General features: G+C 37.5%; 1 protein-coding gene and 1 pseudogene across 3 annotated transcripts in view; one reads left to right on the top strand and one right to left on the bottom strand.

Annotated features, from left to right (window-relative positions):
* STT3B (STT3 oligosaccharyltransferase complex catalytic subunit B) overlaps positions 1-27,604 on the bottom strand; it is a 104,594-nt gene that overhangs the window by 56,101 nt on the left and 20,889 nt on the right. The window lies entirely within an intron of this gene.
* LOC131764344 (non-histone chromosomal protein HMG-14 pseudogene) lies at positions 1,962-2,286 on the top strand (annotated as a pseudogene).

The following is a 27,604-nucleotide window of genomic DNA, read 5'->3' on the forward strand; positions in this document are numbered from 1 at the left end:
AAAAAGAAAAATTTTAAAGTATCTTGAGATAAACACAAATGGAAATACAACATACCAAAATGCAGCAAAAGCAATCTAAGACAGAAGTTTATAGCAATAAACACTAGCATTAATAAAAAACAGACCTCAAATAAACAGCCTAACTTTACATCTCAAGGAACTAGAAAAAGAAGAATAAATTATGCCAAAAAAACAGAAAGAAGGAAATAACAAAAATCAGGGCAGAAATAAATGAAATAGAGACTAGAAAAAGAGAAGAAAAAAAGTTTTGTTCAACTTTTTTTTAAAAAAGATAAGCAGGGCTTCCCTGGTGGCGCAGTGGTTGGGAGTCCGCCTGCCGATGCAGGAGACACGGGTTCGTGCCCTGGTCCGGGAAGATCCCACATGCCGCGGAGCGGCTGGGCCCGTGAGCCATGGCCGCTGGGCCTGCGCATCCGGAGCCTGCGCTCCGCAACGGGAGAGGCCACAACAGTGAGAGGCCCGCATACCGCAAAAAAAAAAAAAAAAAAAAAAAAAAAAAAAAGATAAGCAAAATTGACAAACCTTTAGCTAGACTAAGAAAAAAAAGCCAAAATCATAAATGAAAGAGGAAATGTTATAACTAATACCACAGACACACAAATGATCATAAGAGATTATTATGAACAATTATACACCAACAAATTGGATAACCCAGAAGAAATGGACAGAGTCTTAGAAACATACAACTTACATCAAAGACTGAACCAGGAAGAAATTTAAAAATCTGAACAGATCAATAATGAGTAAGGTGACTGTTGGGGGGTTTTGATCACTGATTCAAAGAAAAGCCTAGGACCAGATGGCTTCACTGGTGAATTCTACCAAACATTTAAAGAAGAATGAATACCAATCCTTCTCAAACTCTTCCAAAAAATTAAAGAAACCCTTTCAAAATCATTTTACAAGGCCAGCATTACCCTGATACCCAAGTCAGACAAGGACACAACAAGAAAATGACAGGCCAGGGTTCCTGATGAACAAAGATGCAAAAATCCTCAAGAAAATACCAGCAAATTGAATTCAACAGCACATTAAAAGGATCATACACCATAATTAACTGGAACTTACCCCTGAATCAAGGATGGTTCACCATATGAAAATTAATAAATGTGATACCAAATTAACAGAATGAAGGATACAAATCATATGATCATCTCAACAGAGGCAGAAAGGGCCTCTGACAAAATTCAACATCCTTTGATGATGAAAATTTAAAAAATTAGGTATAGATGAAATGTACCTCAAAATAATAAAGGCCATAGATGACAAGCCCACAACTAGCATCATACTCAATGGTGATAAGTTGGAAGCTTTTCCCCTAAGATCAGGAACAAAACAAGAATGCCCACTCTCACACTTCTTTTCAACACAGTCCTAGCCTGAGCAATTAGATAAGAAAAAGAAATAAAAGGCTTCCAAATTGGGAAGGAAGAATTTAAATTGTCTGTTTGCAGACAACATGATTTTTTTTTTTTTGGCAGTATGCGGGCTTCTCACTGTTGTGGCCTCTCCCATTGCGGAGCACGGTCTCCGGACGCACAGGCTCAGCGGCCATGGCTCACAGGCCCAGCTGCTCTGTGGCATGTGGGATCTTCCTGGACCGGGGCATGAACCCGTGTCCCCTGCATCGGCAGGCAGACCCTCAACCACTGCGCCACCAGGGAAGCCCCAACATGATCTTATATACAGAAAACTCTGAAGGCTTCACCAAGGATACAAGATCAACATTTAAAAAATCAGTTGCATTTCTATACACTAACTATGAATTATCTGATAGAGAAATTAAGAAAGCAATCCCAGGTTCTCCCATCGCCCCCGCTGCAGATCCCAGCAGCTCGGGCAGCGGGAGGAGCAGCAGCAGCCAGGCAGCCCAGCTTTGCAAAGGCTCTCAACGTGCTGCGGCCCACAGGCACACGGCACATGCCTGCTCCACCGCCAGGATGCCCAAAGGCAAGGTCAGCTCTGCTGAGGACACGGTGAAGGAGGAGCCCAAGAAGAGATTGGCAAGGTTGTAAGCTAAACTGGCTCCTGCAAAAGTGGAAACAAAGCCAAAAAAGACAGCAGGAAAGGATACATCTTCAGACAAAAAGTGCAAACCAAAGGGAAAAAGGGGAGCAAAGGCATAACAGGCTAAAGTGGCTAACCAAGAGACTAAAGAAGACCTACCTGCAGAAAATGGAGAAACTAAAAACGAGGAGAGGCCAGCTTCTGATGAAGCAGGAGAGAAAGAAGCCAAGTCTGATTAATATCACACCCCTGGTCCTATCAGTGGTCCCTGTCTCCCTTCTTGTACAATCCAGAAGAATACTGTAATCAACTATTTTGTAAATGCAAGTTTTTTAGTAGCTCTAGAAACATTTTTAAAAAGGAGGGAATCCCACCTCATGCCATTTTTTAAGTGTAAATGCCTTTTTTAAAGAGGTGAAATCATTTGCTGGTTGTTTATTTTCTGGTACAACCAGAAAATACTGGGATATTGAATATGGGAGGCTTTGATTGTCTTGGGTGTCAGCTTAACATTCCACAGATGGAGGGTAGCTTTTACATCTTATAATACAAAGCATACTAAATGGCAGTTTGGAGTCAGCTGTGCATTTAATGTCTTAAACACTTTAAATTACTTCTCTTCCCATGGTGGTTTTGGTATAATTGTTTCCTAAAGCAAACCACTCACCCCTTGGTCTTGGCTCTCCTGGGCAGAATTTTGTGCAGTATGTAACATCTTTGGTCGTGGTAGTCCAGTTCTTCTAGAAACTGTTAATGTGCTGTGAATGACTGACAATTTGAGTATGTAGTGTATATGATATTAAATTGTGAATTAGTGGGACTTACGATGTAACAGCATTATCAATATTTGAAGATATTGGTACTTGATATCCTGTGAAGGAAAATTTGCCTCCAAATTTTAAGCTGGAAAGTCACTGGAATAACAGTTCAGAAAAGAATCACAACTACATGATTTTTTAGATTTTTGGTACTTATGTTGAGAATTGTGTACAAATTGAAATGTACTGATCCTCAAAACAACCAATAAAATCTCAATTATGAAAGACTTTCTTGAAGCACATAAAAATAAGCAATCCCCCTTTCAACAGTATAAAAATCAATAAAATATTTAACAATAAATTTAACCAAGAAGGTGAAAGACCTGTACACTGAAAACTATAATACACTGATGAAAGAAGACACAAATAAATGGGAAGATATTATGTGCTCACGGATTGGAAGAATTATCAATAGTATTGTTAAAATGTCCATATAACCCAAAGTAATCTATAAATTCAGTGCAATCCCTATAAAAATTCCAACAGCATTTTTCACAGAAATAGAAAAATAACCCAAAATTTGCATGGAACCCCCAAAGACACTAAAGAGCCAGTAGTCTTGAGAAAGAACAACAAAACTGGAAGTATCATACTCTCTGATTTCAAACTATGTTACAAAGCTATAGTAACAAAACAGTATGGTACTGGCATAAAAAAAGACACACAGACCTTTGGAACAGAACACAGAGCCCAGAAATAAACCCACACTTTTACAGTCAACTATCTTTGACAAGGGCACCAAGAACAAACAATGAAGAAGGAACAGTCTCTTCAAATAAATGGTATTGGAAAACTGGATGTTATTAATATATGCAAAAGAATGAAACTGGACCCTTATCTTACACCATACACAAAAATCAACTTGAAATGCATTATTGACTTCAATGTAAGATCTGAAACCATAAAACTCCCTAGAGGAAAACAGAGAAAAATCTCCCTGACATGGGCCTTGGCAATGATTTTTGGGCATACGATGCCAAAAACACAGGCAACAAGCAAAAATGAACAACTGGGACTATATCAAGCTAAAAGGCTGTGCATAGTAAAGGAAAGAATAAACAATATGAAAAGGCAACCTATGGAATGAGAGAAAATGTTTGCAAACCATATATCTAATAAGGGGTTAATATCTAAAACACATAGGAACTCATACCTCTCAATAGCAAAAAAAACCCCCAAAAACCCAAAAAACAAAAACCCACAAAAAATCTGATTAATAAATGGTCAAAGAACATGAAAAGACTTTTCCCAGAGATATACAAATAGCCAATTAGGTATATGAAAGGTGCTCAATATCAGAGAAATGCAATTGAAAACCACAATGAGAAACACCCTCACATCTGTTAGTGTGGCTACTATCAAAAAGAAAAGAGGTAACAAATGCTGTCAAGGATGTGAAAAAAGGGAACCCTTGGTATACTGTTGGTGGGGATGTAAATTCATATAGCCATTATGGAAAATAGTGTGGAAATTCCTTAAAATTTTTTAAAGCAGAACTATCATGTGATCCAGAAATCTTATTTCTGGGTATAGAGTAGACCCTTGAACAATGTCAGGGTTAGGGGCATCAAGCCTCTGTAGTTGAAAATCTGCATATAACTTATAATGAGTCCTCCATATACTTGGTTCCTCCACATCTGCAGTTCCCCTGCATCTGCAGATTCAAGCAACTGCAGGTTGTATTTATCAGCGACAAACATCCACATATAAGCAGACCCATGTAGTTCAAACCTGCACTGCTCAGGGTCAACTGTATACGCAAAGGAAACAAAATCAGTATACAGAAGAGATATCAGCACTTCCATGTTCACTGCAGCATTATTCGTAATAGCCAGACTTTAAATTTGAAAATCAATAAACATCCCTGTGACTATGTTAAAATGAGAGCGATGTCTCAAAGACTACTTGACAAACTTCCAAGTTTTTAAAGCCCTGTTATCAGAGGTAATGTTTTGTTCCCACATCATTCTATCCCATTATCTATCCTTATAATTGCCAATCTTTTCAATTATACAGACAATACAGATAAATATTAACTTCATTCAAAGTAAAGACATTTAACTGAAATACTTAATTAAGATATATAATATGAAATTCCAAAATGGAATAAGCTACTGCATTTCAAACTTTAAAGGCTTGGAACCTTTATTCAAATAAAATCTTCATAAAAAAATAAAGGAAAAATAAAAGTATTTTTTAAAATAGAAATTTAAGCCCAAATTTATAACATTTATTAATAAATCAATCAGTAAGAACAATTAGGTTCTTTCAGTAAATACAGAATCTTAAACTCGAGGTTATATTTCATAGCTGCAAAGATGCTAAACATCGTCTAATTTATTTTGGTATTTTGTTTTGGTTCACAAAATTGTAAAATATTTGACTCACAAGTAACCGTCAAACAGTAATCAGTTTTTAAAAAGTTTTCCTTGCTGTTAAAGATATTGTTCAATTAAATGATGCAGAAGTTTGTTTAGAGCCTAATAGAAAATTTTAGTAATGCTTGTATTTCTCATTGTGTGTATATAAACACACATTATATAAATTAAACCAGAAGCACCCAAATCTAAATTTGTAACACTGTGTTGCAGATTCACTTGTTACTACAAGTATACTATAAGTATAGTTTGGTTATTTACTTTCATGTGAATTCCCAGGAAACCTCAGTTGAAGTATTAAACACCAAATCCAAACTGATTCAGACATTTTCCCAAAGGAAACCAAATACCAACAGGTACATGAAAAGGTGCTCAACATCCTAATCACCAAGGAAATGCAAAGAGGTTATCACCTCACACCTGCCAGAAAGGCTATTACCAAAAAGACAAGTATTGGCAAGGATGTAGAAAAAAGGGAACCCTTGAACACTGTTTGTGGGAATGTAAATTTATGCAGCCACTATGGAAAATAACATGGAGGTTCCTCAAAACAATTAAAAATAGTACAACCATATGACCCAGCAATTTTACTCCCAGGCATTAATCCAAAGGCATTAATCCAAATCACTATCCTGAATAGGTATCTATACTTCCATGTTTGTTGCAGCATAGCCAAGACATGGAAACAAACTAACTGTCCATTGACAAATGAATAGATAAAAGAAAATGTGGGGTGTACACACACATACACACAAACACACACACTCTCTCTCTCTCTCTCTCTCAGGAATATTATTCAGCCATAAAAAGGAAGGAATTCTGCCATTTGTAACAACAAGCATGGACCTTAAGGGCATTATGCTACATGAAATAAGTCAGAGAGAAAGACAAATACTAGACGATCTCATTTACGTGGAGTCTAAAAAACACCCCCCACAAACCAAAACAAACCAAAAAACCTAAACAACTCAGATACAGAGAACAGACTGCTGGTTGTCAGAGGTGGGGTTGCAGGGGTGGCGGAAATGGGTTGAAGGTGGTCAAAGGGTTCAAACTTCCAGTTATAAGATAACTAAGTCGTAAGGATGCAATATACAACATGGTGACTACAGTTAACAATACTGTATTATATACCTGAAAGTTGTTTAGATCTTAAAAGTTCTCATCACAAGGGGAAAAAAAGGTGTGTTAATAAATGTTAATTTAACTTATTGTGGTAATCATTTCATACTATATACACAAATGAAATTATGTTTTACACCTAAAATTAATACACTGGTATATAGTAATGATTTCTCAATTGAAAAAAACAAAAGAACCCGGGGGCAGGGGGTGAAGTTAACAACCAGGGGAAAAACAAAAAAACAAAAACAAAATCCAAAACAAATATAAAAGGCATTTAGATTAATCATACAACTACTCTTTTCCATTACAGTAAATAACCAAAAAAAGAATTGTACCCATTAATCTTTTGTTTCACCTTCTTATTGAGCAATTTTAGCATGGTCTTTCTTAGCTCTTTGTTCCATCTACATAGAAATCCACCACAGCCATGCATTTTATTCTCCTTCTTCCTGCAACCCCCTCAAACCTGAAATTCATTCTTGAAGAAGCCTTCTCTAATACTCCATCCGCCCCTCCCCAGTCCACTTGAATTTGTGCTTTGAAAACATCACGTTGGAACCTCTATTCTAATTTACCTGACAGTGGAATATTTTTTTCTTAGTGACTTTTGTAGCCTTGAAGGTATCATATAGTTCCTGGCACTTCACTTATGAGGGTCAATGAATTCTTTCTGGCATACTAGTTATGAGCAGTAACACCGACTTAAATTTTGGCTTCTATTTCCTTCTTCATTAAATGCAAGCATTGTGTGCACAAAAGCAGTCTTCAATTTTAGCATGTCCAATATACATATTTAAAAAATTTAAATAGCTGGGGAGGGTGTTATAGATGAAACAAGATGGACCATAAATTGAAAACTGTTGAAGCTGGGCAATATATACACATTCGGAGGTTCATTACAGTATTAACTCTACTTTTGCTTATGTTAGAAATTTTCTACGATACTACACGTGTGCATGTGTGTATATATAGAGTTTACATATACATGCACACATATCTATATATGCAATTATAATACTTACATATACATAGATAGATAATCCACGTAATTATATATATAAGTAATACATATTGTTAAAAATTAATAAACTTCAATTAAATAGAGTTGGGAGACCAGAAAGGGGAGCTCTCATGCCCTGCAAGGACAGCAGAGCCCAACAGGAGGAAGAAAGGTTCCTCTTCTTCCCTGGCAAGGACTCAGCAGCCAATGAAAAGCCATAGACTCTGCTTAGCCCCTCCAACTTCCTTTTCCTCTCTATAAAATGGCATGCTGGGACTTGCACATGGCCTGCTATGGTTGCAGATCCCGAATTGCAATTCTCTGCTGATCCCGAATAAACCCATTTTTGCTGAAGAAATATCTGGCAGTCTATTTGTTTCAAGTCAATTATATGTAAACTTTATTATGGAAAATTTCTCACACACACACACACACACACACACACACACACACACACTCATACATACAATTTACTGTTTTCCTCAAGTAAAACTAGGTGAATTGACTGAGAAATAATGTATTAAAGGTTAGGAGACACCAAAATAAAACTGAAATAAAAGAGAAACACAAGTGGTAAAATAATATCTAACTCAGTCTGAGAAAACTTTTATTGTCAGAACTTTTGGTATTTTAAATTCAATAAAATGATTTGTTTTGAAAGAAGTGTGAAAAAAAGATGCTCATTATTGAATACTCTGTATAGCAGATACATGTGGTTCATGGTTGTCTTCTCTACTTTTGGTTTATTTATTTTTCATAAAAGTTTTTTAAAAAATAAATGAACGCCTTCCCCCAAATTCTCTCAACCCAATCTCTAGAGCTAACCTGAAATTCCAACAATGTGTGGGAGAATGACTTATTAAGACAGACAAAATAATTCTCACATGAACTTTTTCATTCTAAAAGGGGCATATAAATAATTTTACTGCTTTCCAGTAACAAGCAAACTGCTTCAAGATGTAAGGAGAAACTGGAGATCACAGGAAAATGTGAATTTTAAATCTGATAAAGAGAAACAGCCATATTACAAATTAAAAGAGGTCTTAGAGACCCACCTTTACAAAGAAGCTAAGATATATAAGTTTAGTTTTCTTCTGCAATGTATACTCCTAAGACCTCCGTGTCCTTTGGCTATTCAAAGACACCGCATTTTATAATGGCCTTTCCCGATATCTATAAGAGACAAATGAAAAGCAACAAGATAGGAATAAAACGTTTCTGAAAGCCACACACTTGTTTGTTTTTAATCCTTATAAATTCCGTAGTGTTAATTCTTCTTCATCCCAAGAAACCCTTCAAAAGCTAAGAAAAGTCTATGTGCTTGAAACAAACCTCTTAAAGTAGCAAGATGAGATTAAATTATGGAAGCCCATTTATGGAAAAATGGTTATACCTCTTGGGTTCTAGTAGAGATTAGCACAATACTAGAATTCAGAACATTACAGCTTAAATAGAACTTTACAAATTGGTTTACATCTTATTCAACATATACCATATTGTTTCCTTAGGAAAACAAACACTCAGTACCAACCCATGTGTAAACTAGGCCTGCCCTTCTGAACAAGGAGGGAAAGCGCTACCTCTGCATTTTCCTTCTACTGATCTTGTTGGAGACCTAAACACTTCATACATTTCATTTTAGGTTTGTTATTTCACCTTATGTTGTACTGAAACACTTAATGTACACTCAAAAACAATAACGAAATCTCATGATTATGTACTGAAGCAAAATACCACAATATACCCTTAATCTTAAAGGCTAAAAAAATTTTATACCTCAGTTCTAAAGTTAACGAAAGTCTTTTCTATCTTCAAGAGGAAACTTTTGAGGTGGGAAAGGGTTTTGTATGTTTAATTAACATTTCCAGTTCTCTATAAAAATATGGCACTGTATCAGAAAAAATACTAATTGGAAGATGTCTAAGAATAAGTAGAACAGTATATTCTTAGCCTTAAAGCTATGGCCAACCTGAAGTCATCTAAGACCTCTGTGACTAGATTTTGTAACAGAATATATGGTATGTGCAGAAATATGAGCTAGAAAAGCTGAGAAATAAAGGTCTCAATTTATAGCTAAAAAGTAAAGATAGAGAAAGGTCCAGCCTAAAGAAATGGGCTAAGGCAGTGCTAAAAGTAAAACACAAGCAAGTCTCCCAAGGGCCAGTTCTGTTCTCCTTTTCCCTAAACCATTACTTCTCTAAAACTATCTACCAAACGCATATAACTATAATTAAACCTTTAACTAAAGTTTGCTAATTGACATTTTCCAGGGCCTATGTCACTGCTTTTTTGTAAGACTGGCATCAAAATGACTGTCTCAAAATAAGTTCTTGCTGTAATAATCCTTACTCTTTTCACTTCTATATTAAATTCTTATACAGATTCAAGATTAACACACTTTTAGATGAACACAGTAGAAACCTCAGAAATTTAGAAACCAGGCTTTACAGAAATAGATTCAAATTAGGAAGTAACCGAGAAACAACAGAAAAAGACTCCTTTTGGCAATGAAAGAGCAAGATAAACACAGAGGTGATGGGAGACAAACATGTCCCACACCCCACAAATGTTCAGTGCACAAATCTAATTTCCATAAGACAACACAAGTCTAGTTTAGCTTAGCCTTTGCAAATAAAATCTAAAAAGCAGAAGAATAAATCAGAAACAATGGAGGAAACAAACAAAGGAAATGCAAGCAGCTTTGCTCCATGAAGGTGATAAAGAACAGCAAATATAAGTAGCAAAGAAGGGAAGGAGAGGAAAGAGATAGGGCAAAAGGGAAGAGAGGAAGTAGAGCTCTGTATCAAGTACTACCACACCTCAACATTCCCCTTAAGGTCAGAGCCTTGAATCATCCCACTATTTTGATTTGCTTTGTGGTGAAATACCAGGTTAACTGAAGTTTCTATCAAAAATAAGGATATGTGAGGGCTCATAGTTGTCTCCTATGAATAGAGAACCTATGTCAATTTGAAAACATGTCTTTCAAAGCCTCCCCCAAATTCTTGTCTCTCAAGACATTATAATATGTGCCTCTAAGGACAGCTATTCTACATTGAACATTAGTATGGTTTTCATTTTTAAAAGGTAATAATCATTTACCATTTAAAAAAAAAATTCTAAGCAACTAATGTGTCCCAGGTTTCCATTCAGCACTAGAAAGAGAGCAGTGAAAAACACAGGCAAAGTCTCTCTCTCCTGGAGCTTAAGTGCAATAAACACAAACCAGATAATTATAGGTTGAAGCAACAGCTTTGGAAGACACTAAAGGGATGGGATAAAAGAGTGAAATAGGAAGAAGGGGTAAAGATGGCTTTAAGCAAGGTATAAATGAAGTCTTCTAACATTTGTGAGACCTGAAGGATGGGAGCAGCCAACCAATCCAAGAGGTGGGGAGAGTTGTCCCTAGGTAAAGAAATTAGCAGTGCAAAGACCTTGCTTGAGATAGGACAGGTTAGTGTGTTTAAGGAGAGAAAGGGGTCCAAGAGGGGGAGGAGTAACGAGATGCATTTTTAGCACTATTTATTTAAATACAATTATTCTTTTTAAAAAAATTTTATTTATTTTTCGGCTGCGTTGGGTATTTGTTGCTGCACGCGGGCTTTCTCTAGTTGCAGCGAGTGGGGGCTACTCTTCATTGTGGTACGCGGGCTTCTCATTGCAGTGGCTTCTTTTGTTGTGGAGCACGGGCTCTAGGCACGTGGGCTTCAGTAGTTGTGGCAAACGGGCTTAGCTGCTCTGCAGCATATGGGGTCTTCCCAGACCAGGGCTCGAACCCGTGTCCCCTGCAATGGCAGGCGGATTCTTAACCACTGCGCCACCAGGGAAGCCCGTAAGTACAATTATTCTTTTTATAAATTGTTAACAGTTGTCAGGTACTGTGATAATAGTTGCTATTTAATCATCACAAAAAAAGAAACCTTTGAGGTAGGATAATATGCCCAATCTATCAGACTAAAGCACAGAGATGTTAAATACTTATCCAAAGTCATACAGCCATTAAGTAGTCAAGATGGGATTTGAACGAAGCAGCTCTGACTCCAGTGCCTACATTCTTGAGCATGATCACAAGATGATTCCAAACAGCAAGAGAGTAATAAATGCCAGTAACAATCTGCATCACCTTCCGGGCACTGTGAAGCTTAAAAGTGGATCTTAAATCATTCCCTGTACCTCAGATTCCAAAGAACTCCTCTTATACTACCTTTCTGACAGGAGTGGATTTTGTGGGTTTTTTTTTTTTTTTTTTTTTTTTGCCATACGCGGGCCTCTCACTGTTGTGGCCTCTCCTGTTGCGGAGCACAGGCTCCGGATGCGCAGGCTCATCGGCCATGGCTCACGGGCCCAGCCGCTCCGCGGCATGTGGGATCCTCCCGGACTGGGGCACGAACCGGTGTCCCCTGCATCGGCAGGCGGACTCTCAACCACTGTGCCACCAAGGAGGCCCAAGGGTATACATTTTGAAGCGAGTAGAATATATACTTTTGAAGGGAAGAGGGTACCATCCCATTTAATCCACACTTACCTGTATATTAGGCTCTTGTGTAAACTCTCATTTGAAGAAAGGGTTCAAGAGGTAAAACAAGTGTTTAAAAAACACTGGCATATGTTTAAAATTATATAAGCAAAACCATCAGCATAGTTCTCTTAAGATGTTTTAAGATGCAACTTTGAACTTTGAAGCTTTTGCTCTTTCTTAAGTTACTTTGGAAACAAAAGGACAGAGAAGTCCAATATACCTCTGACTAAATCATTTCAGATTTCAACTCTGTGGTACAGATATTACCTTTTAAACAACCATGGCCAGAATAGTCACTACCTTGAATATTGCAATCATTCTGCCAGAGAAAAGAATTTTGGAGGTTTAAGCACAACAAATTTTCAAGTGGAAAGAAATACACATCATTTACACTCTTGATTCACTGGCTAGTACTAGTCACATGGCCCCACCCATGTGCTGAGAAGAGGGAAACCAGATACTGATGAATAGCACTATCAGCTACCATATATGTCATGCTATTTTGTAGATGAAGCAAAATTCATTAGCCTGTATAGTATGATCGTACTTATGCCAAAAACCTAAAGGTTATGTGTGCATGTACGCTTACATGAATTTCAAAAACTGTGTATCCTTTGAAGAAATCCTAGCAGAATATATAACAAGCGGTTAACAGATTATGCCTTTCTTTGATTTTTTAAACAATGAGCAATTTTTAACAAAAAAAGAAGAAAAAAGAGCAAAACCAAAAAGGCTAGGCGAAGAAATAAAAAATTATAGCCAGAAAACTTCATTAAGTACTGCAAGACCAAAAATAACAGCCATCACTACTACCTACAAGCTTCACCTCATAATCTATAAAATGCTCTTTTACCAAATCCTCCAACAACTATTAACTATTACTCTCACAAAGGCAAGTGGTCCCCATCTCTGCCTCATATTTCTCCCCTTCTTGGCACCTTTCTCATATTTAATATATTAACCAATTCAACCACCACTGTCAAGCTTCAGATAACCACTCTTACCAGTAAGCTATAATTTCTAATCTTTACTCCCTCAAAGTTTATTTCTCATCTTATAAAGGTATGTGTAAACATGGGTAAACTTCCTTTTCAAAAAAGACTTGAAATTCCTCCTTCCACTTCTACCCAGTACAGGTTTGCTTTACCCAAACCAGCCTTCCTATCATAGACAAGCTTGCCACATAAATGTTAAAGAACTATTTTGGGAGAATGTCTCATGATAACATGACATTGATGTCTGTTATCATTTGCATATTCAATGTCTCAGAAAGGAGACAGGATGGGAAAAAAGTTTTTCTTATGCAGAAATTTTCCTTCATGCTTTTAAAACTCTGTTTACAAAGTATAACGAGGGGACTAGGAATTTCTATTTGATCTTAAAAGGCCAGTTCACTTTTACGATATACCTGTTATACATGGATCAAAAATATATCTGATAGGGCTTCCCTAGTGGCGCAGTGGTTGAGAGTGCGCCTGCTGATGCAGGGGACACGGGTTTGTGCCCTGGTCCGGGAGGATCCCACATGCCGTGGAGCGGCCGGGCCCATGAGCCACAGCCACTGAGCCTGCGCATCCGGAGCCTGTGCTCCACAACGTGAGAGGCCACAACGGTGAGAGGCCCGTGTACTGCCAAAAAAAAAAATTAGATATATATATATATATATATATATATATATATATATGATAGAAAACAAAGTCTCAGTTCTCACACTAGAAAAGAATGCAAGAGAGACTTGTTAATAGGCTGCATCTATTGTCCATTATTGCAGCATCTTTCAAGAGATATATACAACTTTCAGTATTAATTATCACAATCATCTATCAGTATTTTTTATTTGAACAAATTACTTATGACACTTATTTATTTATTGCGGTACCTGGGCCTCTCACTGTTGTGGCCTCTCCTGTTGCGGAGCACAGGCTCCAGACGTGCAGGCTCAGCAGCCATGGTTCACGGGCCCAGCCGCTCCGTGGCATATGGGATCTTCCCGGACCAGGGCAAAAACCCATGTCCCCTGCATCGGCAGGCAGACTCTCAACCGCTGCACCACCAGGGAAGTCCACTTACGACACTTAAAGTTTAACAATTTATTTTGAATCTCTTCCTCTTTCTCCTGTTATCAAGTATTTTCTAATTCCACAGACCTTTCAAATATAATTGTTTCTCTTCCTTTAATGAATTTAAAAATCACACTTTACTCTTTATCCCATTTTTTCCTTAAATCTTTAAACAGTCTGCTTACTGACAAGTGAGAAAATTTTTCATATACCCATTCCAGAAATGAAGTCTATGAGACTTATTTAGTCTGTCTTAAGTCATTCTCCCTCTCTTCCTGAGGAAAAAAATATCCAAAATGTGTAGGGATGGGTAATTTTAGTTCCTTTTGACTTTCACTCTTAGATTATTCAAGTAATATATTACACTACCGAAAAGTAGAGTCTCTACCCTAAATGAAACAAGGGAAGCTCACCTTCTCCATTATATACTTCTAATACTTTACTTCAATTAGTCTCTTTTCTCTCTTGCATAAGTCTAGGTCTTCTATAAGAGAAAAAGACTTTTCCTGTTTCCTCAAATATAGTAGTAAAAACTGTAATATAAAAACATAAGAAGAAAAAGCACTGTCTTCTAAAAAAGATATTGACCTTATGGAAAAGATCTATTTTTCTAATTTCAGAATTCTACACTGCTTCCTAAAGAACCCTGTTTAACCACCATCAGCTTTATTAGAGTAAGAAAATCTATGCTAAGCTATATAGAAGCTTGATCTGTCCTAAGGGAGACCATCTGTTCACCAAAATTCCAAATGAGACACCCCTCACCAAAGGCAAGCATCTCAAGGTTTATACTGTAATTTCTGTCCCTAAAACTGACCTCTGTCCATTTTCTCCCCTTCTCATTTATACTGACTTTTCTGCTCTATTTCATGCTTTAGAATTAGTAGGATAGTGTAAATAAAAATTTTTAGACTTACCCTCACAAATATCTCAGGATATATATTAGTTCTTTCAAGATAAATTTGCTACATTCAATCTGTTTAGATTATGATCCAACAAATAAATTCCTGAAAACTCAGATTCTCAGAAACAATCACAGTTTCCTCTGTGACATCTCCATGACAGATACCTGATTTGCTCTCTTTGAGAGAAAGGACAGTATCTCCACATGAACATTGTGAACTGTGCTGTGCCTCTATTTGGAAACCTAGAGATTTTTACACCTCACGGCAACATATAGGGACAGGTGAGTGGTATGCTTTACTTTTGTAAAATGGGAGATGCATGACTGTGCAATTAGAGATGGGGAAAGAGAATCAGTATGATGCCTGAACTTAGTTGTAAGAAAAAGTACATAAAGAAACTAAGAACCTGAGAGCTGGGAAGATAGCAGAAGAGTAAAACGTGGAGATCACCTTCCTCCCCACAGATACATCAGAAATATATCTACACGTGGAACAACTCCTACAGAACACCCACTGAATGCTGGCAGAAGACCTCAGACTTCCCAAAAGGCAAGAAACTCCCCACGTACCTGGGTAGAGCAAAAGAAAAAAGAATAAACAGAGACAAAAGAATAGGGATGGGACCCGCACCAGTGGGAGGGAGCTGTGAAGGAGGAAAGGTTTCCACACACTAGAAGCCCCGTCGCGGGCGGAGACTGCGGGTGGCGGAGGGGGGGAGCTTTGGAGCCACGGAGGAGGGCACAGAAACAGGGGTTCGGAGGGCAAAGCGGAGAGGTTCCTGCACAGCGGATTGGTGCTCACCAGCACTCACCAGTCTGAGAGGCTTGTCTGCTCACCCACCGGGGCAGGCAGGGGCTGGGAGCTGAGGCTCGGGCTTCGGAAGTCAGATTCCAGGGAGAGGACTGGGGTTGACTGCGGGAACACAGCCTGAAGGGGGCTAGTGCGCCACGGCTAGCCAGGATGGAGTCCGGGAAAAAGTCTGGACCTGCCGAAGAGGCAAGAGACTTTTTCTTCCCTCTTTGTTTCCTGGTGCGAGAAGAGAGGGGATTAAGAGCACTGCTTAAAGGAGCTCCAGAGAGAGGCGCGAGCTGCAGCTATCAGCACTGACCCCAGAGACGGGCATGAGACGCTACAGCTATTGCTGCCACCACAAAGAAGCCTGTGTGCGAGCACAGGTCACTATCCACACCGCCCCTCCTGGGAGCCTGTGCAGCCAGCCACTGCCGGGGTCCCATTATCCAGGGACAACTTCCCCGGGAGAATACACAGCACGCCTCAGACTGGTGCAATGTAATACTGGCCTCTGCCGCCGCAGGCTCACCCCGCACTCCATGCCCCTACCTCCCCCTGGCCTGAGTGACCCAGAGCCCGCAAAACAGCTGCTCCTTTAACCCCGTCCTGTCTAAGAACAACAGACGCCCTCCTGCGACCTACACTCAGAGGTGGGGCCAAATCCAAAGCTGAACCCTGGGAGCTGTGCAAAGAGAAAGGGAAATTTCTCCCAGCAGCCTCAGGAGCAGTGGATTAAAGCTCCACAATCAACTTGATGTACCCTGCACTAGTGGAAAACCTGAATAGACAAGGAATCATCCCAAATTGAGGAGGTGGACTTTGAGAGCAAGATATATTATTTTTTCCCCTTTTCCTCTTTTTGTGAGTGTTTATGTGTATGCTTCTGTGTGAGATTTCATCTGTATAGCTTTGCTTTCACCATTTGTCCTAGAGTTCTGTCCGTCCATTTTTTTTTTTACTTAAAAAATTTTTTCTTAATAATAATTTATTTTAATAACTTTATTTTTTCTTTCTTCCTTCCTCCCTTTCTTTCTTTCTCCCTCCCTCTCCCCCCCTCTTTCTACTTTTTCTCCCTTTTATTCTGAGACATGTGGATGAAAGGCTCTTGGGTGCTTCAGCCAGGAGTCGGTGCTGTGTCTCTGAGGTGGGAGAACCAACTTCAGGACACTAGTCCACAAGAGACTTCGCAGCTCCACATAATATCAAAAGGCGAAAATCTCCCAGAGATCTCCATCTCAACATCAAGACCCAGCTTCACTCAACGACCAGCAAGATACAGTGCTGGACACCCTATGCCAAACAACTATCAAGACAGGAACACAACCCCACCCATTAGCAGAGAGGCTACCTAAAATCATAATAAGGCCACAGACACCCCAAAACACACCACCAGACGTGGACCTGCCCACCAGAAAGACAAGATCCAGCCTCATCCACCAGAACACAGGCACTAGTCCGCTCCACCAGGAAACCTACACAACACACTGAACCAAATTTAGCCACTGGGGACAGACACCAAAAACAATGGGAACTATGAACCTGCAGCCTACAAAAAGGAGACCCCAAACATACTAAGATACGCAAAATAAGAAGACAGAAAAACACACAGCAGATGGAGGAGCAAGGTAAAAACACAGCAGACATAACAAATGAAAAGGAAATAAGCAGTCTACCTGAAAAAGAATTCAGAATAATGATAGTAAAGATGATCCAAAACCTTGGAAGAAGAAGAGAGAAAAGGCAAGAAACATTTAACAAGGATGTAGAAGAACTGAAGAGAAAACAAGCAATGACGAACAACACAATAAATGAAATTTAAAACTCTCTAGATGGGATCAACAGCAGAATCACTGAGGCAGAAGAACAGATAAGTGACCTGGAAGATAAAATAGTGGAAATAACTACTGCAAAGCAGAATTTAAAAAAAGAATGAAAAGAACTGAGGACAGTCTCAGAGACCTCTGGGACAACAGTAAACATATCAACATTCGAATTACAGGGGTCGCAGAAGAAGAAGAGAAAAAGAAAGGGACTGAGAAAATATTTGAAGAGATTATAGTTGAAAACTTCCCTAATATGGGAAAGGAAACAGTTAATCAAGTCCAGGAAGCACAGAGTACCATACAGGAAAAATCCAAGGAGAAACATGCCAAGTCACATATTAATCAAACTGTCAAAAATTAAATACAAAGAAAACATATTAAAAGCAGCAAGGGAAAAACAACAAGTAACACACAAGGGAATCCCCATAAGGTTAACAGCTGATCTTTCAGCAGAAACTCTGCAAGCCAGAAGGGAGTGGCAGGACATACTTAAAGTGATGAAGGAGAAAAACCTACAACCACCATGACTCTACCCAGCAAGGATCTCATTCAGATTTGATGGAGAAATTAAAACCTTTACAGACAAGCAAAAGCTGAGAGTTCAGCACCACTAAACCAGCTTTACAACAAGTGCTAAAGAAACTTCTCTAGGCAAGAAACACAAGAGAAGAAAAAGAACTACAATACCAAACGCAAAACAATTAAGAAAATGGGAATATGAACATACATATAAATAATTACCTTAAATGTAAATGGATTAAATGCTCCCACCAAAAGACACAGACTGGCCGAATGAATACAAAAACTAGACCCATATATATGCTGTCTACAAGACACCCACTTCAGACCTAGGGACACATACAGACTGAAAGTGAGGGGATGGAAAAAAATATTCCATGCAAATGGAAATCAAAAGAAAGCTGGAGTAGCTATTCTCATATCAGACAAAATGGACTTTAAAATAAAGACTATTACAAGAAACAAAGAAGGACATTACATAATGATCAAGAGATCGATCCGAGAAGAAGATATCACAATTGTAAATATTTACGCACCCAACATAGGAGCACCTCAATACATAACGCAAATACTAACAGCCATAAAAGGGGAAATCGACAGTAACACATTCATAGTAGCGGACTTTAACACCCCACTTTCACCAATGGACAGATCATCCAAAGTGAAAATAAATAAGGAAACACAAGCTTTAAATGATACATTACACAAGATGGACTTAATTGATATTTATAGGACATTCCATCCAAAAACAACAGAATACACATTTTTCTAAAGTGCTCATGGAACATTCTCCAGGATAGATCATATATTGGGTCACAAATCAAGCCTTGGTAAATTTAAGAAAATTGAAATCGTATCAAGTATCTTTTCCGACCACAACACTAGGAGACTAGATATCAATTACAGGAAAAGATCTGTAAAAAATACAAACACATGGAGGCTAAACAATACATTACTTAATAACGAAGTGATCACTGAAGAAATCAAAGAGGAAATCAAAAAATACTTAGAAACAAATGACAATGGAGACACGACGACCCAAAACCTATGGGATGCAGCAAAAGCAGTTCTAAGATGGAAGTTTATACCAATACAATCATACCTTAAGAAACAGGAAATATCTCGAATAAACAACCTAACCTTGCACATAAAGCAATTAGAAAACGAAGAACAAAAAAACCCCAAATTTAGCAGAAGGAAAGAAATCATAAAGATTAGAGCAAAAATAAATGAAAAAGAAATGAAGGAAACGATAGCAAAGATCAAGAAAACTAAAAACTGGTTCTTTGAGAAGAAAAACAAAATTGATAAACCATTATCCAAACTCATCAAGAAAAAAAAGAAGACTCAAATCAATAGAAGTACAAATGAAAAAGGAAAAGTAACAACTGACACTGCAGAAATACAAAAGATCATGAGAGATTACTACAAGCAACTCTATGCCAATAAAATGAAAAACCTGGAAGAAATGGACAAATTCTTAGAAATGCACAACCTGCCAAGACTGAACCAGGAAGAAATAGAAAATATGAATAGACCAATCACAAGCACTGAAATTGAAACTGTGATTAAAAATCTTCCAACAAACAAAAGCCCAGGACCTGATGGCTTCACAGGTGAATTCTACCAAACATTTAGAGAAGTGATAACACCTATCCTTCTCAAACTCTTCCAAAAGATAGCAGAGGGAGGAACACTCCCAATCTCATTGTATGAGGCCACCATCACCCTGATACCAAAACCAGACAAAGACGTCACAAAGAAAGAAAACTACAGGCCAATATCACTGATGATCATAGATGTAAAAATCCTCAACAAAATACTAGCAAACACAATGCAACAGCACATTAAAAGGATCATACACCATGATTAAGTGGGGTTTATTCCAAGAATTCTTCAATATACGCCAAAAAATCAATGTGATACACCATATTAACAAACAGAAGGATAAAAACCATATGATCATCTCAATACATGCAGAGAAATCTTTCGACAAAATTCAACACCAATTTATGATAAAAACACTGCACAAAGTAGGCATAGAGGGAACTTTCCTCAACATAATAAAGGTCATATATGACAAACCCACAGCCAACATTGTCCTCAATGGTAAAAAACTGAAACCATTTCTACCAAGATCAGGAAGAAGACAAGGTTGCCCACTCTCACCACTATTATTTAACACAGTTTTGGAAGTTTTAGCCACAGCAATCAGAGAAGAAAAAGAAATAAAAGGAATCCAAATCGGAAAAGAAGAAGTAAAGCTGTCACTGTTTGCAGATGACATGATACTATACATAGAGAATCCTAAAGATGCTACCACAAAACTACTAGAGCTAACCAATGAATGTGGTAAAGTAGCAGGATACAAAATTAATGCACAGATATCTCTGGCATTCTTATACACTAAAGATTAAAAACCTGAGAGTGAAATTAAGAAAACACTCCCATTTACCACTGCAACAAAAAGAATAAAATATGTAGGAATAAACCTACCTAAGGAGACAAAAGACCTGTATGCAGAAAACTATAAGACACTGATGAAAGAAATTAAAGATGATACAAATAGATGGAGAGATATACCATGTTCTTGGATTGGAAGAATCAACATTGTGAAAATGATTCTACTACCCAAAGCAATCTACAGATTCAATGCAATCCCTATCAAACTACCAATGGCATTTTTCACAGAACTAGAACAAAGAATTTCACAATTTGTATGGAAACACAAAAGACCCCGAATAGCCAAAGCAATCTTGAGAACGAAAAATGGAGCTGGAGGAATCAGGCTCTCTGAATTCAGACTATACTACAAAGCTACAGTAATCAAGACAGTATGGTACTGGCACAAAACAGAAATAAAGATCAATGGAACATGATAGAAAGCCCAGAGATAAACCCACGCACATATGGTCACCTTATCTTTGATAAAGGAGGCAAGAATATACAGTGGAGAAAAGACAGCCTCTTCAATAAATGGTGCCGGGAAAACTGGACAGCTACTGTAAAAAAGTATGAGATTAGAACATTCCCTAACACCACACACAAAAATAAGCTCAAAATTGATTAAAGACCTAAATGTAAGGCCAGAAACTATCAAACTCTTAGAGGAAAACATAGGCAGAACACTCTGTGACATAATCACAGTAAGATCCTTTTTGACCCACCTCCTAGAGAAATGGAAATAAAAACAAAAGTTAACAAATGGGACCTAATGAAACTTAAAAGCTTTTGCACAGCAAAGGAAATCATAAACAAGGTGAAAAGGCAACCCTCAGAATGGGAGAAAATATTTGCAAATGAAGCAACCGACAAAGGATTAATCTCCAAAATTTACAAGCAGCTCATGCAGCTCAATAACAAAAATACAAACAACCCGATCCAAAAATGGGCAAAAGACCTAAATAGACATTTCTCCAAAGAAAATATACAGATTGTCAACAAACACATGAAAGAATGCTCAACATCATTAATCATTAGAGAAATGCAAATCAAAACTACAATGAGATATCATCTCACACCGGTCAGATTGGGCATCATCAAAAAAATCTAGAAACAATAAATGCTGGAGAGGGTGTGGAGAAAAGGGAACCGTCCTGCACTGCTGGTGAGAATGTAAATTGATACAGCCACTATGGAGAACAGTATGGAGGTTCCTTAAAAAACTACAAATAGAACTACCATACGACCCAGCAATCCCACTACTGGGCATATACCCTGAGATAACCATAATTCAAAAAGAGTTATGTACCACAATGTTCACTGCAGCTCTGTTGACAATAGCCAGGAGATGGAAGCAACCTAAGTGTCCATCATTGGATGAATGGATAAAGAAGATGTGGCACATATATACAATGGAGTATTACTCAGCCATAAAAAGAAACGAAACTGAGTTTCGTGAGGTGGATGAACCTGGAGTCTGTCATACAGAGTGAAGTAAGTCAGAAAGAGAAACAAACACCGTATGCTAACACATATATATGGAATCTAAGAGAAAAAAAAAGGTCATGAAGAACCTAGGGGTAAGACGGAAATGGAGATGCAGACCTAGTAGAGAATGGACTTGAGGATGTGGGAGGGGGAAGGGTAGGCTGTGACAAAGTCAGAGAGTGGCATGGACATATATACAGTACCAAATGAAGAATAGATAGCTAGTGGGAAGCAGCCGCATAGCACAGGGAGATCAGCTCGGTGCTTTGTGACCACCTAGAGGAGTGGGAATAGGGAGGGTGGGAGGGAGGCAGATGCAAGAGGGAAGAGATATGGGAACATGTGTATATGTATAATGGATTCACTTTGTTATAAAGCAGAAACTAACACACCGTTGTAAAGCAATTATACTCCAATAAAGATGTTAAAAAAAAAAAAAAGAAGCTAAGAACCTAAAAACTGATTCTCTTCCAAGTGCCCATTCCCCTAAGTCCCTTAGATGAAAAAAATTTATTGTGTACCATACATACATTGATTTTCTTGGTCAGTATGCTCCAAAGATTGATGTCAAGAGTCTGACTGATGCCAGACTCTTTTCACTGCTACCTCTTCTCTTTCCCTTGTCCATTCCCTGAACTTTGACTACCATGGATTATTCCTAAGTACACAATTCCTTTTTCTAAATTCTAAATCCTCATACTGAGCAGCAGCCCACCAGAATAGCTGCTGAGATGTCTTCATGGGCACATCATACCTAAAACTGAACTCATTTTTACTCTGCTCTCCACTAGTAACGTTGCTCACTATCTTAAAAATTTTACCATTATCACAGAGAATCATCTTAGACTACTCACTCCCTAAACCCAGCTCCTAAATTTTCCCAATAAGAAGTCCTCTTCTTATATAATATTAATTATATTAATAATTATTAATTATATTATAATTATATATTAAATTATAATTATTAATTATAATTATTAATTATAATTATTAATAATCTTCTAGATTATTTCACTTGTCTCTTTACTGACTTCGTACCACCTCCCAATCCATCCTCCACACAATTCTCTCTTAAATGAACTATTAATCGTACTAATCCTTCACTGTTTCCCAAAATCTATAGGACAAAGTCCTGATGTTTTTGAGACTCCCTTCCCTATCCCCTCCCTGAAATGTCACCTCCCTACTTCTTTCTCACCTCATATATTCTAAACTTTTTTTCCCTAAATATATACTATTAATGCTTTTTCATACTTCTATACCTTTGCACAAGTTGTTCTTGTTTCCTGAAGAGCAAGTCCTCTTCCATATCCTCCCACACTTACCCTTCAGGACCTAACTCAAAAGACACCTCCTCCTAAGCCTTAACTATCCTTTTCAGCTAAGGGTTGGCACTCACTCCGTTATGCCTCTACTGGATCTTGCACTTTGCATTTTACCTCTCTCCAACGAACACATTAAATAGCATAAATTTACCTATTAGGCTCCATCGTTATGTGAATAGTAACAAAATTAACAAACAGTGAACATTTAATAAGTGCCTATTATGAATTATATACTGTTCTAAGTACTTTTATTTGTATTAGTTCATTTAATCTTTATGGTAACTTAATGAGACGGGTACTATTGTCATCTCCAATTTATAGACAAGAAATCAAATGCAAAGAGGTTAACTTTGCTCAAAGTCACTCAACTAATGAATAGCAAAGCCAGGTGTCACACAATTTGGTCTCTAGGCAAAGATGAATGAATAGATCTTCCTACCCCTACCACCAAGCACGCAGCATAAAGTAAGTTCAATAAATGTTAAAGCACCTCTGAACATTTTATATATGATCCAATTTTAAAACATTTTCCCACGAATGTCACCTGGGTTAGGTGATTTAATGCTAGTGTGAAGTTATGAGTTGTGTAAAATGTTTTAACTCCCACTCCAAGGTAAACTATTCTTTCTATAGAAATATACCATTCAGGTAGAAGGAAATAAAAATAGTGTAGCTGGTTTAATCAAATTTTCATTGTGTGAACACTCCATAGTCAATGCTATTTCGGTCCCTCTTCATGTTCTGGCCTCTAAAGTCTTTCATCCATCCTTTGTATCACCCACAAAACCATTCAGTATTATATACAGAAATGAAAAACATCTGCTACAGCCAAATTAACTTCTGCTCCACTTATTTTTTAAATTCATCTGAATAAGGGTTTAACTCCCACAATTTACCAATCTCCGTACTTGATCTGGCCCTATCCTATCCCTATCTACATTATATCCTTTCTCATTATATCCTGGCCATAGGGGCCTTATTTTCCTTCCGCATGCCAAACTTGTTCTTGCTTGGAGAGATGGTCTTAATTCAGATCTTCAAAGGGTTAGCTAACTAACTCCTTGTCATCCTGGTCTTAGCTCAAATATCACCTCAAAAGGGCCTCATTCACTTCCCTCTCTGAAGTGGTAGGCCCACAGCCACATCCTAGCATGCTACTTTATTTTTTCTTTTTATTTGTTTACATTTTGCTTGCCAGAAAATATGCTCCTTTACAACAGAGATCCCGTATATATTCCAAACGCTTGGTACAGTGCCTGGCACATATTCAGTAGTTATCACACAGTAAATATTTGTTAGGTAATTTGAACACTGAAGGTACCACTTAGTACTAAAAGCATTTGCTCTACTATAATTCAGATATGCAATCAAAGCCTATGGGGGGAGGGGGGGAAAATCAATGCTTTTCCAAGTTCTGAGATCTGTAAGACGCCTTAACTTATCACCTTTTTGTTCCACAAGAATACATAATAAAATAAAAGTAACATAGAAAGATAAAAGACGAGAGAAATATAGATTAAAAAATTCAAGACTAGGTAAAAACATACCAAAATGTAAGTCATAAGGGCCTACAAGTTCAACTTTAAATCTGACTTCATTTCCCAGCAGTCAAAGCCAAATAGGAGAGGTATGAGTAACATAACTCTCAACAGAAATGATAAAAAATGTCATTTCCTCAATCAAATTAAATTTTGATTGAACGTATATCAATATGACAATGTTTTTGAACTACAATAGAATACAGATATCAAAATGCAATAACTAACATGAATTTTCTTAAAATATTAAGCTTATCCTAATTAATTTTTTGCAAGAATCATGCCAGTTTATCTTTTTATAGGTTATTATAGCTAGGTACCACCTCAAGGATAAGAGTAACAAGATTAGAAACAGGAGAGTCAGGACAAAATAAACTAACAAGTGACAGAATATGCATGTAGCCACAGATTTAGATTTTGACATTCCTGAATCTTGCCAAGTATGTATTTTCCCGCAAAAAAACTGGTGTTATAATTGAGAACAAGCATTTCTGACCAGAGATTCCCTAACAAAAATCAGGTTTACTAATGGAAGTATTTCTTTTTCATCATTCTTACACCTATATCTGGGATGGTTTGGAATGCAGAAGCAAAGAGGACAGTCTCTGGAACCCAGTAATTATGATTTAGTTGTGCAACCAAAAAGGTAAGAAAAACAGTAAAAACAATAAAGAAATGAAGGGAACCACCAGACATATAAAATACTACACTTCCACAGTGTTCAGTACAGGTGAACACTCAATACAGAGTATTTCTTGCCAACTTAGAGCTGGTTATGTTTCTGAAAAGTTGGCAAAACCATCAGCTGGCAATGAATAAAAACCTCATAAAAAAAGGAGGGAAAGGTGGGGTTTTTAATCCTTCTGGATGAGAGCCTCTGAGAATCTGATGAAAATATGGATTCTCTCACCAGAATGTTCATAAAAATTTTGCAGAATTTTGAATTTATTTTTAGAAGACCCCCAACATATAAGTCACAATAGAAAGGCATCTCTTTCCAGCACTGAAAAACCTACTCTGAGTTACCTTCTTCAAGAGTTCAGAAAAACTACACCTGTGATCTACCAGTTTTGGGAAATTGAGAGTACACTTATTTTTCAAGTTTCTGACTCAGCCATTAAATCGTTTACAATTTACTGTTATTTTCATCACAGAAAAAAATAACACCATGACCACAAGGGATAGCACCAGTTAGGCAAAGTGCTATGTAACCACCTGGTTCTTTTTCAAATTACTGTGGTGCTTAAGGGTTTTCTGTATCAAAACAGTAAAACAATAGTGTCTCCATTCTTTGCTCCATCTCAAAAAATTAAAGAGAGGTGGCAGAAAGAGGAGAAAAAATAATAAATATTTAGTTTTCATTTGTTTAAGAGGAATATAATAAACTTCACATTTACAAAAAAGATCTGATTTTTAAATTTTGGTATATAAATAAAGCACTGTGCTATCTCAAACTGTGGTTGGCAAAGATGTAGTTGGAGCGAGATTACTCTACCAACACTTGAAACAGATGTCTTTTGTGCATCCTAGAAAAGAAAAAACTAGAAGCTACATAAAGAAAAAACACTGAATACAAGATTCTGAAATAATACAAATATTTTTCTTGAAAAATGCAACCATGAAACATGGATACCAACTTATGAATAAACTAGTTCACAAATAACTTTTCACTCAGAGCCAATAAGCCTGGGCATTATGCATACAAGTACAAAATTCTAACCAAGAACCAGAGGCAAACTTGGCCCCTGACCTCAGGAAGCTGACAATCTTTGACAATCTTACAGTAGGGATAGTCAACAAGCAAATACAATCAGAGAAAATAACACAGGATACTAAAGGACATCTGACATTTTTTTCATTTTTAAAATCTGAAGTATAATTTAATGTATTAAAATACACTGATGTTATGTTTGATTCAATGAGTTCTGACAATTTTATAATCTCATCAACCATAACTATCACCCAAAACCATCACTGCAGAAAGTTCCCACATCACCTTTAAAGTCATTTCCCCCTCCCATTTTCTGAGTTCTTTCATCATAGATTAATTTTGCTTGTTCTCAGATTTCATATAAATGGATATTTTATTTTCTATAGGTGTCTGGCTTCTTTCACTCAACGTAATGTTTCTGATATTTATTCTTGTAGCAGCAGTTTGTTCCTTTTTTCTTGCTGAGTAGTATTCCATTTTATGAATACTACAACTCATTCTCCTATTGAAGAACATATGGGTTGTTTCCATTTGAGGCAATAATTCATAAGGCTATATCATAGTTTTCATAATGCTAATAGAAAATAAAGCTAGATCAAGTTTTGTGATGGCAAGAATATACTAAAAAGAGAGAGAGAAAAGCAACCTAGGAAGAATATTTTAAAAAGTTAAGTCCTAAAGAGATACTCGGTGTTTCATTAAGTCTATTAGATGCTCTTGTGGTATGCACCTTCACAGCATTTGTCATTCTTAACTGTTTCAAATCTCTCCCCCACACTAGACTAGAATCATGTCTATCTGGGTTCACACCATTGTATCCACAGCACCTGGCACATAGGTAACATTCAGAGATGGGAAAGGTTTTTATAAAGGGTATTTGTATTCATTTTCTATGGCTGTGTAACAAATTACAATAAACTGGATGGCTTAAAACAACATATAATCTTATGGTTACAGGGGTCAAGAGTCCAGGCACAGCTTAACTGGATCCCCTGCTTAGTGTCTCACAAGGCTGCAATCAAGGAGTTACCAGGGTTGGACTCTCATTTGGACTCTATTAGGGAAAGAATTCACTTCCAAGCTCACTTAGATTGCTGGCAGAATTCATTTCCTTGAGGACCCTGGTTTCTTGC

Source organism: Kogia breviceps, chromosome 10 (assembly GCF_026419965.1).
Source record: "Kogia breviceps isolate mKogBre1 chromosome 10, mKogBre1 haplotype 1, whole genome shotgun sequence".
NCBI classification, from domain to species: Eukaryota; Metazoa; Chordata; class Mammalia; order Artiodactyla; family Physeteridae; genus Kogia; species Kogia breviceps.